This window comes from Triturus cristatus, chromosome 8 (genome assembly GCF_964204655.1).
Source record: "Triturus cristatus chromosome 8, aTriCri1.1, whole genome shotgun sequence".
NCBI classification, from domain to species: domain Eukaryota; kingdom Metazoa; phylum Chordata; class Amphibia; order Caudata; family Salamandridae; genus Triturus; species Triturus cristatus.
This window is the reverse complement of record NC_140591.1, coordinates 8371631-8387041: the sequence shown is the minus strand read 5'-3', so window position 1 is coordinate 8387041 and position 15411 is coordinate 8371631.

Below are 15411 nucleotides of genomic sequence, written 5' to 3'. Positions count from 1 at the left end.
GTGGTGCCACTTTAGGCCTGCCCCTGTGGTGCCACTTTAGCCCTGCTCCTATGGTGCCACTTTAGGCCTGCCCCTGTGGTGCCACTTTAGCCCTGCCGCTGTGGTGCCACTTTAGCCCTGCTGCTGTGGTGCCACTTTAGCCCTGCCCCTGTGATGCCACTTTAGCCCTGCCCCTGTGGTGCCACTTTAGGCCTGCTCCTGTGGTGCCACTTTAGGCCTGCTCCTGTGGTGCCACTTTAGGCCTGTCCCTGTGGTGCCACTTTAGCCCTGCTCCTATGGGGCCACTTTAGGCCTGCCCCTGTGGTGCCACTTTAACCCTGCCCCTGTGGTGCCACTTTAGCCCTGCCCCTGTGGGGCCACTTTAGCCCTGCTGCTGTGGTACCACTTTAGCCCTGCCCCTGTGGTGCCACTTTAGGGCTGCCCCTGTGGTGCCACTTTAGCCCTGCCCCTGTGGTGCCACTTTAGCCCTGCCCCTGTGGTGCCACTTTAGCCCTGCCCCTGTGGTGCCACCTTCAGCCTCCGGTCTTCTCACCCGATACTAACGTCTCCGCTAATTCATTGCTATATTGTTTTTCCTGGTGCGGCTTCATATCGAGGGCCCCGTGCCAGCGGCGTTCAATGGTAACCTAAAGACGGTCGTTCTTTTTTTAGTAAAACAGGTTAAAACAAGCACTAGCAAAGTCAATAGGTGTGGGTGCCGGCCATCATGTATTTGGCTTTGTCAATGTTTGTTTTGTTTTGTCATGGTTTTTGGAAAACGTTAATGTCGAGAAAGCTTACAGACCCTCCTCAAGGCTGGCTGAAGTCCCTGTAAGTAAGATTATTAGACGTATGATTGTAGTAAAATCAGAGGGTCATGCTAACGCCTGAACTAAGAAGCAAAAATCGGACGTGTTTCTAGGGACGCCTGATGTCCTGAAGCACACAAGCACCGAGGCTACAGCGCCCCCTAGAGCTGACAAATTCAATGTGCGTGATGACGTCACAGGGGCAAGGAAAGGAAGCGAGATATATGACGTCATGTCTTAGATAAATACATATATACAGGGACAAGAACATACCTAGTAAATGCTTTATAATACCATGCCTGTTCAGTGCATTATAATACAATGCCTGTTCAGTGCATTATAACACCATGCCTGTGCAGTGCATTATAATACAATGCCTGTTCAGTGCATTATAATACAATGCCTGTTCAGTGCATTATAACACCATGCCTGTGCAGTGCATTATAATACAATGCGTGCTCATTGCATTATAATACAATGCCTGTGCAGTGCATTATAATACAATGCCTGCTCAGTGCATTATAATACCATGCATGCTCATTGCATTATAATACCATGCCTGCTCAGTGCATTATAACACTATGCCTGTTCAGTGCATTATAACACCATGCCTGTGCAGTGCATTATAATACCATGCCTGTTCAGTGCATTATAATACAATGCCTGTTCAGTGCATTATAACACCATGCCTGTTCAGTGCATTATAATACAATGCCTGTTCAGTGCATTATAACACCATGCCTGTGCAGTGCATTATAATACAATGCCTGTTCAGTGCATTATAATACAATGCCTGTTCAGTGCATTATAACACCATGCCTGTTCAGTGCATTATAATACAATGCCTGTTCAGTGCATTATAACACCATGCCTGTGCAGTGCATTATAATACAATGCCTGCTCAGTGCATTATAATACCATGCATGCTCATTGCATTATAATACCATGCCTGCTCAGTGCATTATAACACTATGCCTGTTCAGTGCATTATAACACCATGCCTGTGCAGTGCATTATAATACCATGCCTGTTCAGTGCATTATAATACAATGCCTGTGCAGTGCATTATAATACAATGCCTGCTCAGTGCATTATAACACCATGCCTGTGCAGTGCATTATAATACAATGCCTGCTCAGTGCATTATAATACCATGCAGGCTCATTGCATTATAATACAATGCCTGTTCAGTGCATTATAACACCATGCCTGTGCAGTGCATTTTAATACAATCCCTGCTCATTGCATTATAATACCATGCCTGTTCAGTGCCTTATAAACCCATGCCTGTGCAGTGCATTATAATATCACGCCTGTTCAGTGCATTAGAATAACATGCCTGTTCACTGCATTACAATCCCATGCCTGTTCAGTGCATTATAATACCACACCTGTTCAGTGCATTATAATACCATGCCTGCTCAGTGCATTATAACACCATGCCTGTGCAGTGCATTATAATACAATGCCTGCTCAGTGCATTATAATACCATGCATACTCATTGCATTATATTACCATGCCTGTTCAGTGCATTATAACACCATGCCTGTGCAGTGCATTATAATACCATGCCTGTGCAGTGCATTATAATACCATGCCTGTTCAGTGCATTATAATACAATGCCTGTGCAGTGCATATAATACAATGCCTGCTCAGTGCATTATAACACCATGCCTGTGCAGTGCATTAGAATACAATGCCTGTTCAGTGCATTATAATACCATGCAGGCTCATTGCATTATAATACAATGCCTGTTCAGTGCATTATAACACCATGCTTGTGCAGTGCATTATAATACAATGCCTTTTCAGTGCCTTATAAACCCATGCCTGTGCAGTGCATTATAATATCACGCCTGTTCAGTGCATTAGAATAACATACATGTTCACTGCATTATAATCCCATGCCTGTTCAGTGCATTATAATACCACGCCTGTTCAGTGCATTATAATACAATGCCTGCTCAGTGCATTATAATACCATGCATGCTCATTGCATTATAATACCATGCCTGTTCAGTGCCTTATAAGCCCATTCCTGTGCAGTGCATTAGAATATAACGCCTGTTCAGTGGATTAGAATAACATGCCTGTTCAGTGCATTATCATACCATGCCTGTTCATTGCATTATAATACTATGCCTGTTCAGTGCATCATAATACCATGCCTGCTCAGTGCAATATAACACAATGCCTGTTCATTGCATTATAATACCATGCCTCTTCAGTGTATTAGAATAACATGCCTGTGCAGTGCATTATAACGAAATGCCTGTTCAGTGCTTTATATTACCATGCCTGTTCAGTGCTTTATAATACCATGCCTGTTAAGTGCATTATAACACTATGCCTGTTCAGTGCCTTATAATACCATGCCTGTTCAGTGCATTATAATAACATGCCTACTCACTGCATTATAATACCATGCCTGTTCAGTGCGTTATAACACCATGCCTGTTCAGTGCTTTATAATACCATGCCTGTTCAGGAAATTTTAATAACTTGCCTGTGCAGTGCATTAGAATACCATGCCTGTGCAGTGCATTATAATACAATGCCTGTTCAGTGCATTATAATACAATGCCGGTGCAGTGCATTATAATACAATGCCTGTTCAGTGCATTATAACACCATGCCTGTGCAGTGCATTATAATACAATGCCTGCTCATTGCATTATAATACCATGCCTGTTCAGTGCCTTATAAACCCATGCCTGTGCAGTGCATTATAATATCATGCCTGTTCAGTGCGTTAGAATAACATGCCTGTTCACTGCATTATAATCCCATGCCTGTTCAGTGCATTATAATACCATGTCTGTTCAGTGCCTTATAAACCCATGCCTGTGCAGTGCATTATAATATCACGCCTGTTCAGTGCATTAGAAAAACATGCCTGTTCAGTTCATTATCATACCATGCCTGTTCATTGCATTTTAATACCATGCCTGTTCAGTGCATCATAATACCATGCCTGCTCAGTGCAATATAACACCATGCCTGTTCAGTGCATTATAATAACATGCCTGTTCAGTAAATTGTAATACCTTGCCTGTGCAGTGCATTATAATACCATGCCTGTTCAGTGCATTATAACACTATGCCTGTTCAGTGCATTATAATACCATGCCTGTTCAGTGCATTATAATACCATGCCTGTTCAGTGCATTATAATACCATGCCTGTTCAGTAAATTTTAATAACTTGCCTGTGCAGTGCATTATAATACCATGCCTGTTCAGTGCCTTATAAACCCATGCCTGTGCAGTGCATTATAATATCACGCCTGTTCAGTGCGTTAGAATAACATGCCTGTTCACTGCATTATAATCCCATGCCTGTTCAGTGCATTATAATACCATGCCTGTTCAGTGCCTTATAAACCCATGCCTGTGCAGTGCATTATAATATCACGCCTGTTCAGTGCATTAGAAAAACATGCCTGTTCAGTTCATTATCATACCATGCCTGTTCATTGCATTTTAATACCATGCCTGTTCAGTGCATCATAATACCATGCCTGCTCAGTGCAATATAACACCATGCCTGTTCAGTGCATTATAATAACATGCCTGTTCAGTAAATTGTAATACCATGCCTGTGCAGTGCATTATAATACCATGCCTGTTCAGTGCATTATAACACTATGCCTGTTCAGTGCATTATAATACCATGCCTGTTCAGTACATTATAATACCATGCCTGTTCAGTGCATTATAATAACATGCCTACTCACTGCATTATAATACATGCCTGTTCAGTGCGTTATAACACCATGCCTGTTCAGAGCTTTATAATACCATGCCTGTTCAGTAAATTTTAACATAATACCATGCCTGTTCAGTGCATTATAACACCATGCCTGTTCAGTGCATTATAATGCCATGCCTGTTTTGTGCATTATAATAACATGCATACTCACTGCATTATAATACCATGCCTGTTCAGTACGTTATAGTACCTTGCCTGTTCAGTGCATTATAATACCATACCTGTTCAATGCGTTATAATACCATGCCTGTTATTTGCCTTATAATACCATGCCTGTTCAATGCATGATAATAACATGCCTGTTCAGTGAATTATAATACCATGCCTGTTCAGTGCAGTTTACTACCATGCCTGTTCAGTGCATTATAATACAATTCCTGTTCAGTGCATTATAATACCATGCCTGTAGTGCATTATAACACCATGCCTGTGCAGTGCATTATAATACAATGCCTGTTCATTGCATTATACTACCATGCCTGTTCAGTGCATTATAATACCATGTCTGTTCAGTACATTATAATAACATGCCTGTTCAGTGCATTATAATAACATGCCTACTCTCTGCATCATAAGACCATGCCTGTTCATTGGGTTATAACACCATGCCTGTTCAGTGCTTTATAATACCATGCATGTTCAGTAAATTTTAATAACTTGCCTGTGCAGTGCATTATAATGACATGCTTGTTCAGTGAATTATAATACCATGGCTACTCAATGCATTATAAAAACATGCCTGTTCAGTGCATTATAATACAATGCCTGTTCAATGTATTATAATAACATGCCTGTTCAGTGAAATATAATACCATGCTTGTTCATTGCATTATAATACCATGCCTGTTCAGTACGTTATAATACAATTCCTGTTAACTGCATTATAATACCATGCCTGTTCAGTGCCTTATAAGCCCATGCCTGTGCAGTGCATTATAATATCATGCCAGTTCAGTGCATTAGAATAACATGCCTGTTCAGTGCATCATCATACCATGCCTGTTCATTGCATTATAATACTTTGCCTGTTCAGTGCATCATAATACCATGCCTGCTCAGTGCAATATAACACCATGCCTGTTCATTGCATTATAATACTATGCCTCTTCAGTGCGTTATAGTACCATGTCTGTTCCGTGCATTATAATACCATGCCTGTTCAATGCGTTATAATATCATTCCTGTTATTTGCGTTATAATACCATGCCTGTTCAGTGCATTATAATACCATGCTTGTTCAGTGCCTTACAAACCCATGCCTGTGCAGTGCATTATAATACCATGCCTGTTCAGTGCATTAAAATACCATGCCTGTTCAGTGCATTATAATACCATGCCTGTTCAGTGCCTTATAAACCCATGCCTGTGCAGTGCATTATAATATCATGCCTGTTCGGTGCATTAGAATAACATGCCTGTTCAGTCCATTATCATACCATGCCTGTTCATTGCATTATAATACTATGCATGTTCAGTGCATTATAATAACATGCCTACTCAGTGCATTATAACACCATGCCTGTTCACTGCATTATAATACCATGCCTGTTCAGTGCCTTATAAACCCATGCCTGTGCAGTGCATTATAATACCATGCCTGTTCAGTGCATTAGAATAACATGTCTGTTCAGTGCATTATCATACCATGCCTGTTCATTGCATTATAATACCATGAATGTTCAGTGCATTATAACACCATGCCTGTTCATTGCATTATACTACCATGCCTGTTCAGTGCATTATAATACCACGTCTGTTCAGTGCATTATAATAACATGCCTGTTCAGTGCATTATAATAACATGCCTACTCACTGCATTATAATACCATGCTTGTTCAGTGTGTTATAACACCATGCCTGTTCAGTGCTTTATAATACCATGCCTGTTCAGTAAATTGTAATAACTTGTCTGTGCAGTGCATTATAATACCATGCCAGTTCAATGCATTATAATGACATGCCTGTTCAGTGAATTATAATACCATGGCTGCTCAATGCATTATAATAACATGCCTGTTCAGTGCATTATAATACAATGCCTGTTCAATGCATTATAATAACATGCCTGTTCAGTGAAATATAATATCATGCTTGTTCAGTGCATTATCATACCATGCCTGTTCAGTGCATTATAATACACTTCCTGTTCACTGCATTATAATACCATGCCTGCTCAGTGCCTTATAAACCCATGCTTGTGCAGTGCATTATAATACCATGCCTGTTCAGTGCATTAGAATAACATGCCTGTTCAGTGCATTATCATACCATGCCTGTTCTTTGCATTATAATACCATGCATGTTCAGTGCATCATAATACCATGCCTGTTCAGTGCATGATAATGCCATGCCTGCTCAGTGCATTATAACACCATGCCTGTTCATTGCATGATAATACCATGCCTGCTCAATGCATTGTAACACCATGCCTGTTCATTGCCTTATAATACCATGCCTGTTCCGTGCATTATAATACCACGCCTGTTCAGTACATCATAATACCATGCCTTTTCAGTACATTATAATACCATACCTGTTCAGTGAATTATAATACCATGCCTGTTCAGTGCCTTATAAACCCATACCTGTGCAGTGCATTATAATATCATGCCAGTTCAGTGCATTATCATACCATGCCTGTTCATTGGATTATAATACCATGCCTGTTCAGTGCATCATAATACCATGCCTGCTCAGTGCAATATAACACCATGCCTGTTCATTGCATTATAATACCATGCCTCTTCAGTGCGTTATAGTACCATGCCTGCTCAGTGCATTATAGTACCATGCCTGTTCAATGCGTTATAGTATCATTCCTGTTATTTGCGTTATAATACCATGCCTGTTCATTGCATTATAATACTTTGCCTGTTCAGTACATCATAGTACCATGCCTGCTCAGTGCAATATAACACCATGCCTGTTCATTGCATTATAATACCATGCCTCTTCAGTGCGTTATAGTACCATGCCTGTTCAGTGCGTTATAAATTATAATGCACTGAACAGGCATGGTATTATAACTTATAATACCATGCCTGTTCAGTGCATTATAATACCATGCTTGTTCAGTGCCTTATATACCCATGCCTGTGCAGTGCATTATAATACCTTGCCTTTTCAGTGCATTAGAATAACATGCCTGTTCAGTGCATTATCATACCATGCCTGTTCATTGCATTATAATACCATGCATGTTCAGTGCATTATAATAACATGCCAACTCAGTGCATTATAGCACCATGCCTGTTTATTGCATTATAATACCATGCCTACTCAGTGCATTATAATACCACGCCTGTTCAGTACATCATAATACCATGCCTGTTCAGTGCATTATAATACCATGCCTGTTCAGTACAATATAATACAATACCTGTTCAGTGCATTATAATACCATGCCTGTTCAGTGCATTATAATAACATGCCTGCTCAGTGCATTATCATACCATGTCTGTTCATCGCATTATAATACCATGTCTGTTCAGTGCAGTATAATAACATCCTAGGGTCTAATCACATATCACTAGTAAATGTGAAACAAAAATACTCCCTAAATAAGGATGTATCTGTAAACAACAATAGAGGAGTGCTCATGGGGTCATCTAAGGGCAGATCCCTTTAAGGACGTAATCCCTCACTCACCATAGGTGACATGCTTCATCATAGGGACTCTCCTCCCAAAGGAAACACCTAGTTCCTTTGAGGGCTACAACCCCCTCACTGTGAGGGAGGAGCTCAGGGATGTTTTAATGGAGTAAGTTGGGTATCCTAAACCCACCTATGACGAGTCTGACGTGTGAGTGAGAACACAGCGCAAAGAATAAACTTCAATAGGTGATGTGGGTGATTGTTAAAACTGACTAAAAGGCAAGGGAATTGTTCAGGAAACCCATGTCTAAGAATTCTCTGTTACTATTTGACAGTTTTCATCCTAAAGCCTCACGCCAGAATCTACCTTTTGGACAGTTCTTGCGTATTAAGAGGAATTGTACCACAATGGCTAAGTACCAAGATCATGCACATGATTTAGCCAATCAATTGTTGGTGAGACACTACCCAAAGAAATTGATTAAACAATCGTTGAAACGTGCAGCCAATAATAACAAGGCTGCCTTACTGGAACCCAAATACGTAAAAGAAACTACTAAGAGACTCACTTGTGTAAACACGTTCTGCACCTTTTCCAAATCAGATTAAGAAATGCATTTTATCTAATTGGAAGATTCTGAATATTGGTACTACACCACTCCAACGTCCCCTTTTTGCGTTTAAACGCAGTTCTAACATCAGGGATCGATTGGTGCATACCCGCCCACGCGAGGTTACTAATAAACAGCAGAACACACTTTGGAATCTCCCTGCAATACGTGGTCACTTTCCCTGTGGTAGCTGCGCTGCCTGTGCTAGCACCACTGAGATCAACATAGGGACTCCTAGACCATGGACTCTAATGAGCCGTACTAATTGCAACAGCAGCAATGTAATTTATCTGATCACATGTCCGTGTTCCCTTCGATACGTTGGGATGACCACCAGACGAATGAAGACAAGGATACTTGAACACAAGAGTACCATTCGATGTAAAAAAACATCTACAAGACTCACCCAACATTTTGTCACAGCACAACATTCATCTCAAGACTTGCAATGGACGGTTATTGAACAACCTTTTGTCCCTTCACACATCGAACAACGTTGGGTTTATAAGCTCAATAGTTCCGTGTCAGGGCTCAACGATGAGATTCCTTGGGCGTCTCTATAGTGCTTCTTGGAGTGATTTGAATTGAGCCATGAGATACAATAAATGTTGGTTTAATTTAAGAGTCTTATTTGTGCGCATGCACCCTGGTTTTGACTCTGTTACTGCACACAGGGCATTTTTGATTGTGCCTTAATTGGATCACTGATCTTTCTTTTGTGTTTCATCACGCACTAGATATAGTTTATGCTCTTCTCTGTTTACATTTACGGAGGTTGAGTATCTATATCCGTTCTACTTAATTCGTTATGTTACTTTTAGGTCTCACTTACCCTGTGTGTTCGTGTCATACTCATGCACAGTTACTGTGGTTTAACACGCTTCTACATGCACAAGTGTCCTTTCACTCGACTAACGCATAGTTATGATGTGCCCTCGCTATGCATGAAGGACACTGTGTGGACTATGTATTGTGTGTTTCCATATTACCACGGCCTCTCCGTTATATCGTCTTGATGAACGGGGCTATTTAGGGGTCTGGACATCATTTTGCTCTATACGCATGCACGCAGGTTTGGTCTCGTTTACTGTACCTGCGCGTCATACTATGGTAGTGGCTCACAATTCGGAGCATGCGCGTTCCTTTCGTGGAGGGACTTCCGCACGCTATTTCGACATCAGGTGCGAGCTGTTAATTCAGTGGGACTACGGGTATTCAAAGGCTGTGTGTACCTTTGATCGGTTACCTCCGGCAGCAGGCTCTCTCTGCCTAGAAGAACCGACCGACAGGTAAGACCGTTACCATGGTCTTTTGCCCCGCTCTACCTTCGCTCTGTTTGGGCGCTTACGGATCAGTTTCTCATTCAGTTTTTCATTGAGAACAATGAAAAGAGGACACCCAGCAATTAGTCCTTCCATGATACTATTTGGGTTTTAGATCATTGCGTTCGGATTTTCAGTGAAAGGGGTTGCTCTGCAGGGCTCTGCAGTACTCCTGGGCATTTCCGTTCACGCTCTTTGATCACATTCCAGTGTTATTACTATGTCTCCTCCAGCTATTGTAGTTTAGTCTCTTTTCCTCATGTTTAAACGGGTTGTTTGTTCAGAAGCATGCCATACTGCTACGGCAGTCAACTTTGCATGTGGGTAGTTGGTACACTCAGGGACGCTGAACCCAGTTTGCTTTCTTCTCTTTATTTCAGAGCGGTGCTCCCTTCCTGAGCGGTTGCCAGGTAAAGGTGAGGTCTCATACCCAGCAATAGCGGGTAAGAGATTTTTTGATTTCTTGTATTTTGTGGGCTCACTATTCACAGTTCCCTTTGTCTTTTTATACATAACAATCTATACTGAGTTGATACTCATTGTGTGTTTTTTCATCTTTAGGTATGGTGAAATCCACTCAGTGAAAAGACCAGAGATTTATTTCTTGTTCAAATATCCTTTAATGTTATAATCAATTAGTTGTTCTTTTTTCACGTTTTTTGAGAGCAGCAGCATTAGTTGTTTAGGTCCTGATGAAAGCCTGATCCGACTATGGATCACCACGGCTGAAACATGTCGACCATTTGTCATCACACTCTAGCGGTTTAAATCTATACCGTTAGTGCACTGCTTTTTTAATCCTGACATCAGGCATATCTAGAATAAAATTGTTGTTTGTTGCCTTTTAGTCAGTTTTAACAATCACCCACATCACCTATTGAAGTTTATTCTTTGCGCTGCGTTCTCACTCACACGTCAGACTCGTCATAGGTGGGTTTAGGATATCCAACTTACTCCATAAAACATCCCTGAGCTCCTCCCTCACAGCGAGGGGGTTGTAGCCCTCAAAGGAACTAGGTGTTTCCTTTGGGAGGAGAGTCCCTATGATGAAGCATGTCACCTATGGTGAGTGAGGGATTACGTCCTTAACCCCTTCTATGCCCATGACGAGATAGTCTCGTCATAGAGCGCGGTTGCGCTGTGCCCATGACGAGACTATCTCGTCATGGACCCCGCCCGCTAATGAAAGGCCCGGCACAGGAGGGGGAAAGGGCGGTGCACTCAAGGGGTTAAAGGGATCTGCCCTTAGATGGCCCCATGAGCACTCCTCTATTGTTGTTTACAGATACATCCTTATTTAGGGAGTATTTTTGTTTCACATTTACTAGTGATATGTGATTAGACCCTAGGATTTTTTGGTATAGAACGAGTTTGTTAGGGGATATAATTCGTAGTGGTCTTTAAAATTTGTCCCTTGAACCCTCATCTTTTGAACTGTTTTAGTTTTTGAGAACATTATAATAACATGCCTACTCAGTGCATTATAATACCATGCCTGTTCAGTACATCATAATACCATGCCTGTTCAGTGCATTATAATACCATGCCTGTTCAGTGCATTATAATACCATGCCTTTACAGTGCATTATAATACCATGCCTGTTCAGTGCATTATAACACCACGCTTGTTCAGTGCATTATAATACCATGCCTGTTCAGTACATTATAATGGCATGCTTATTCAATGCACTATAATACCATGCCTGTTTGGTGCATTATAATGCCAAGCCTGTTCAGTGCATTATAATACCATGCCTGTTCGGTGCATTATAATTCCATGCATGTTTGGTGTATTATAATACCATGCCTGTTCAGTGCATTATAATACCCTGCGTACTCAGTGCGTTATAATACCATGCCTGCTCATTGCGTTATAATACCATGCCTGTTCAGTGCATTATAATACCATGTCAGTTCAGTGCATTATAATAACATGCCTACTCAGTGCATTATAATACCACGCCTGTTCAGTACATCATAATACCATGCCTATTCAGTGCATTATAATACCATGCCTTTACAGTGCATTATAATACCATGCCTGTTCAGTGCATTATAACACCACGCCTGTTCAGTGCATTATAATACCATGCCTGTTCAGTACATTATAATGGCATGCTTATTCAATGCACTATAATGCCATGCCTCTTTGGTGCATTATAATGCCAAGCCTGTTCAGTGCACTATAACACCATGCCTGTTTGGTGCATTATAATGCCAAGCCTGTTCAGTGTATTATAATACCATGCCTGCTCAGTGCATTATAATACCATGCCTGTTCAGTGAATTATAATACCATGCCTGTTCATTGCGTTATAATACCATGCCTCTTCGGTCCGTTATAATTCCATGCCTGTTCAGTGCATTATAATACCATGCCCGCTCTTGCAAATGATTAGGATAACATGATTATGAAATGTTTTTCGGTGCTTCCCATTATTGTAGCAAAACTGAGACTGTAAATATTGTATAAAAAGGAACAGTGATTGATAAGTAATACCTGACTATTTTGACAACAACACATAATGGATGGTATTGATTCTGTATATGAAATATTCATTTTTATTGTATATGCTTTGCAAAAATTGTGTTTTTTAATCAATTGCCTTTAGCCCTGAAGAAGTCCCATGAGGGATGAAACGCGTTGGCGGCAAGCAATTTCATGATGTTTTAAAAGAATGAAGTTTCTCCGAATGAAAAAAAGAATAAATTGTCTATGATCAAGTTTTGCGATTGTCTAACTTGTTTTTCTGGGAAGCTTTTTATTGAAATACCATGTTCTTTATTGTTATATGACACATTAGGATATCTGGAAATACTATAGAAAGATATATATTTTTTTGTGCTCAGGTGCGGGGTCACTTTTGTTTTTTCTGTGAAGTGGTGATTCATAATCACCTTGAGGGATGCATATGGGTCACATCCCAGACCCAACGCACAGGGACTGAAATAAGATAGGCCCCCCCACTAATATGAACGTTTAGTGCTGGATCTGCAAAGCTCTGACCCTTCGTAGTGTAAATTTCTCATTATAATACCGTGCCTGTTAAGAACATTATGATACCATTCCTGTTCAGTGCCTTATAACATCATGACTGTTTGGTGCATTATAATACCATGCCTGTTCTTTGCGTTATAAAACCATGCCTGTTCATTGCATTATACTACCATGCCTGTTCGGTGCTCTATAGCATCATGCCTGTTCAGAGCATTATAACACCATGTCTGTTCAGTGCATTATAATACCATGCCTGTTCAGGATCATACAACTATGGGCTTCTTGTAAAGTGTTGTATAGAATCTTGAACTTTTCATCACAACACTGTGCTGTGTGTCTCAGAGTCACACTGACATGGGTTTCTTGTAAGGTGCTGTGCAGAATGCTGAGTGTTTCATCACAACACTGTGCTGTGTGTCTCAGAGTCACACAGATCTCGGTTTCTTGTAGCGTGCAGTGCAGAATGCTGAGTGTTTCATCACAACACTGTGCTGTGTGTCTCAGAGTCGCACAGATCTCAGTTTCTTGTAGCGTGCAGTGCAGAATGCCGTGCGTTTCATCACAACACTGTGCTGTGTGTCTCAGAGTCACACAGATCTGGGTTTCTTGTAGGGTGCTGTGCAGAATGCTGTGCGTTTCATCACAACACTGTGCTGTGTGTCTCAGAGTCACACAGATCTGGGTTTCTCGTAGGGTGCTGTGCAGAATGCCCAGCGTTTCATCACAACACTGTGCTGTGTGTCTCAGAGTCACACAGATCTGGGTTTCTCGTAGGGTGCAGTGCAGAATGCTGTGCGTTTCATCACAACACTGTGCTGTGTGTCCCAGAGTCACACAGATCTGGGTTTCTCGTAGGGTGCTGTGCAGAATGCCCAGTGTTTCATCACAACACTGTGCTGTGTGTCTCAGAGTCACACAGATCTGGGTTTCTTGTAGCGTGCAGTGCAGAATGCTGAGTGTTTCATCACAACACTGTGCTGTGTGTCTCAGAGTCACACAGATCTGGGTTTCTCGTAGGGTGCTGTGCAGAATGCCGTGCGTTTCATCACAACACTGTGCTGTGTGTCTCAGAGTCACACAGATCTGGGTTTCTCGTAGGGTGCTGTGCAGAATGCCCAGCGTTTCATCACAACACTGTGCTGTGTGTCTCAGAGTCACACAGATCTGGGTTTCTCGTAGGGTGCTGTGCAGAATTCCGAGTGTTTCATCACAACACTGTGCTGTGTGTCTCAGAGTCACACAGATCTTGGTTTCTTGTAGCGTGCAATGCAGAATGCTGAGTGTTTCATCACAACACTGTGCTGTGTGTCTCAGAGTCGCACAGATCTCGGTTTCTTGTAGTGTGCAGTGCAGAATGCTGAGTGTTTCGTCACAACACTGTGCTGTGTGTCTCAGAGTCACACAGATCTGTGTTTCTCGTAGGATGCAGTGCAGAATGCCGAGCGTTTCATCACAACACTGTGCTGTGTGTCTCAGACTCACACAGATCTGGGTGTCTCGTAAGGTGCTGTGCAGAATTTCGAGTGTTTCATCACAACACTGTGCTGTGTGTCTCAGAGTCACACAGATCTGGGTTTCTCGTAGGGTGCAGTGCAGAATGCCGAGCGTTTCATCACAATACTGTGCTGTGTGTCTCAGAGTCACACGGATCTGGGTTTCTCGTAGGGTGCAGTGCAGAATGCCGTGCGTTTCATCACAACACTGTGCTGTGTGTCTCAGAGTCACACAGATCTGTGTTTCTCGTAGGGTGCTGTGCAGAATGCCATGCGTTTCATCACAACACTGTGCTGTGTGTCTCAGAGTCACACAGATCTGGGTTTCTCATAGGGTGCTGTGCAGAATGCCCAGTGTTTCATCACAACACTGTGCTGTGTGTCTCAGAGTCACACAGATCTGGGTTTCTCGTAGGGTGCTGTGCAGAATTCCGAGTGTTTCATCACAACACTGTGCTGTGTGTCTCAGAGTCACACAGATCTGGGTTTCTCGTAGCGTGCTGTGCAGAATGCCCAGCGTTTCATCACAACACTTTGCTGTGTGTCTCAGAGTCACACAGATCTGGGTTTCTCGTAGGGTGCAGTGCAGAATGCCGTGCGTTTCATCACAACACTGTGCTGTATGTCTCAGAGTCACACAGATCTGGGTTTCTCATAAGGTGCTGTGCAGAATGCCCAGCGTTTCATCACAACACTGTGCTGTGTGTCTCAGAGTCACACAGATCTGGGTTTCTTGTAGCGTGCAGTGCAGAATGCTGAGTGTTTCATCACAACACTGTGCTGTGTGTCTCAGAGTCACACAGATCTGGGTTTCTCGTAGGGTGCTGTGCAG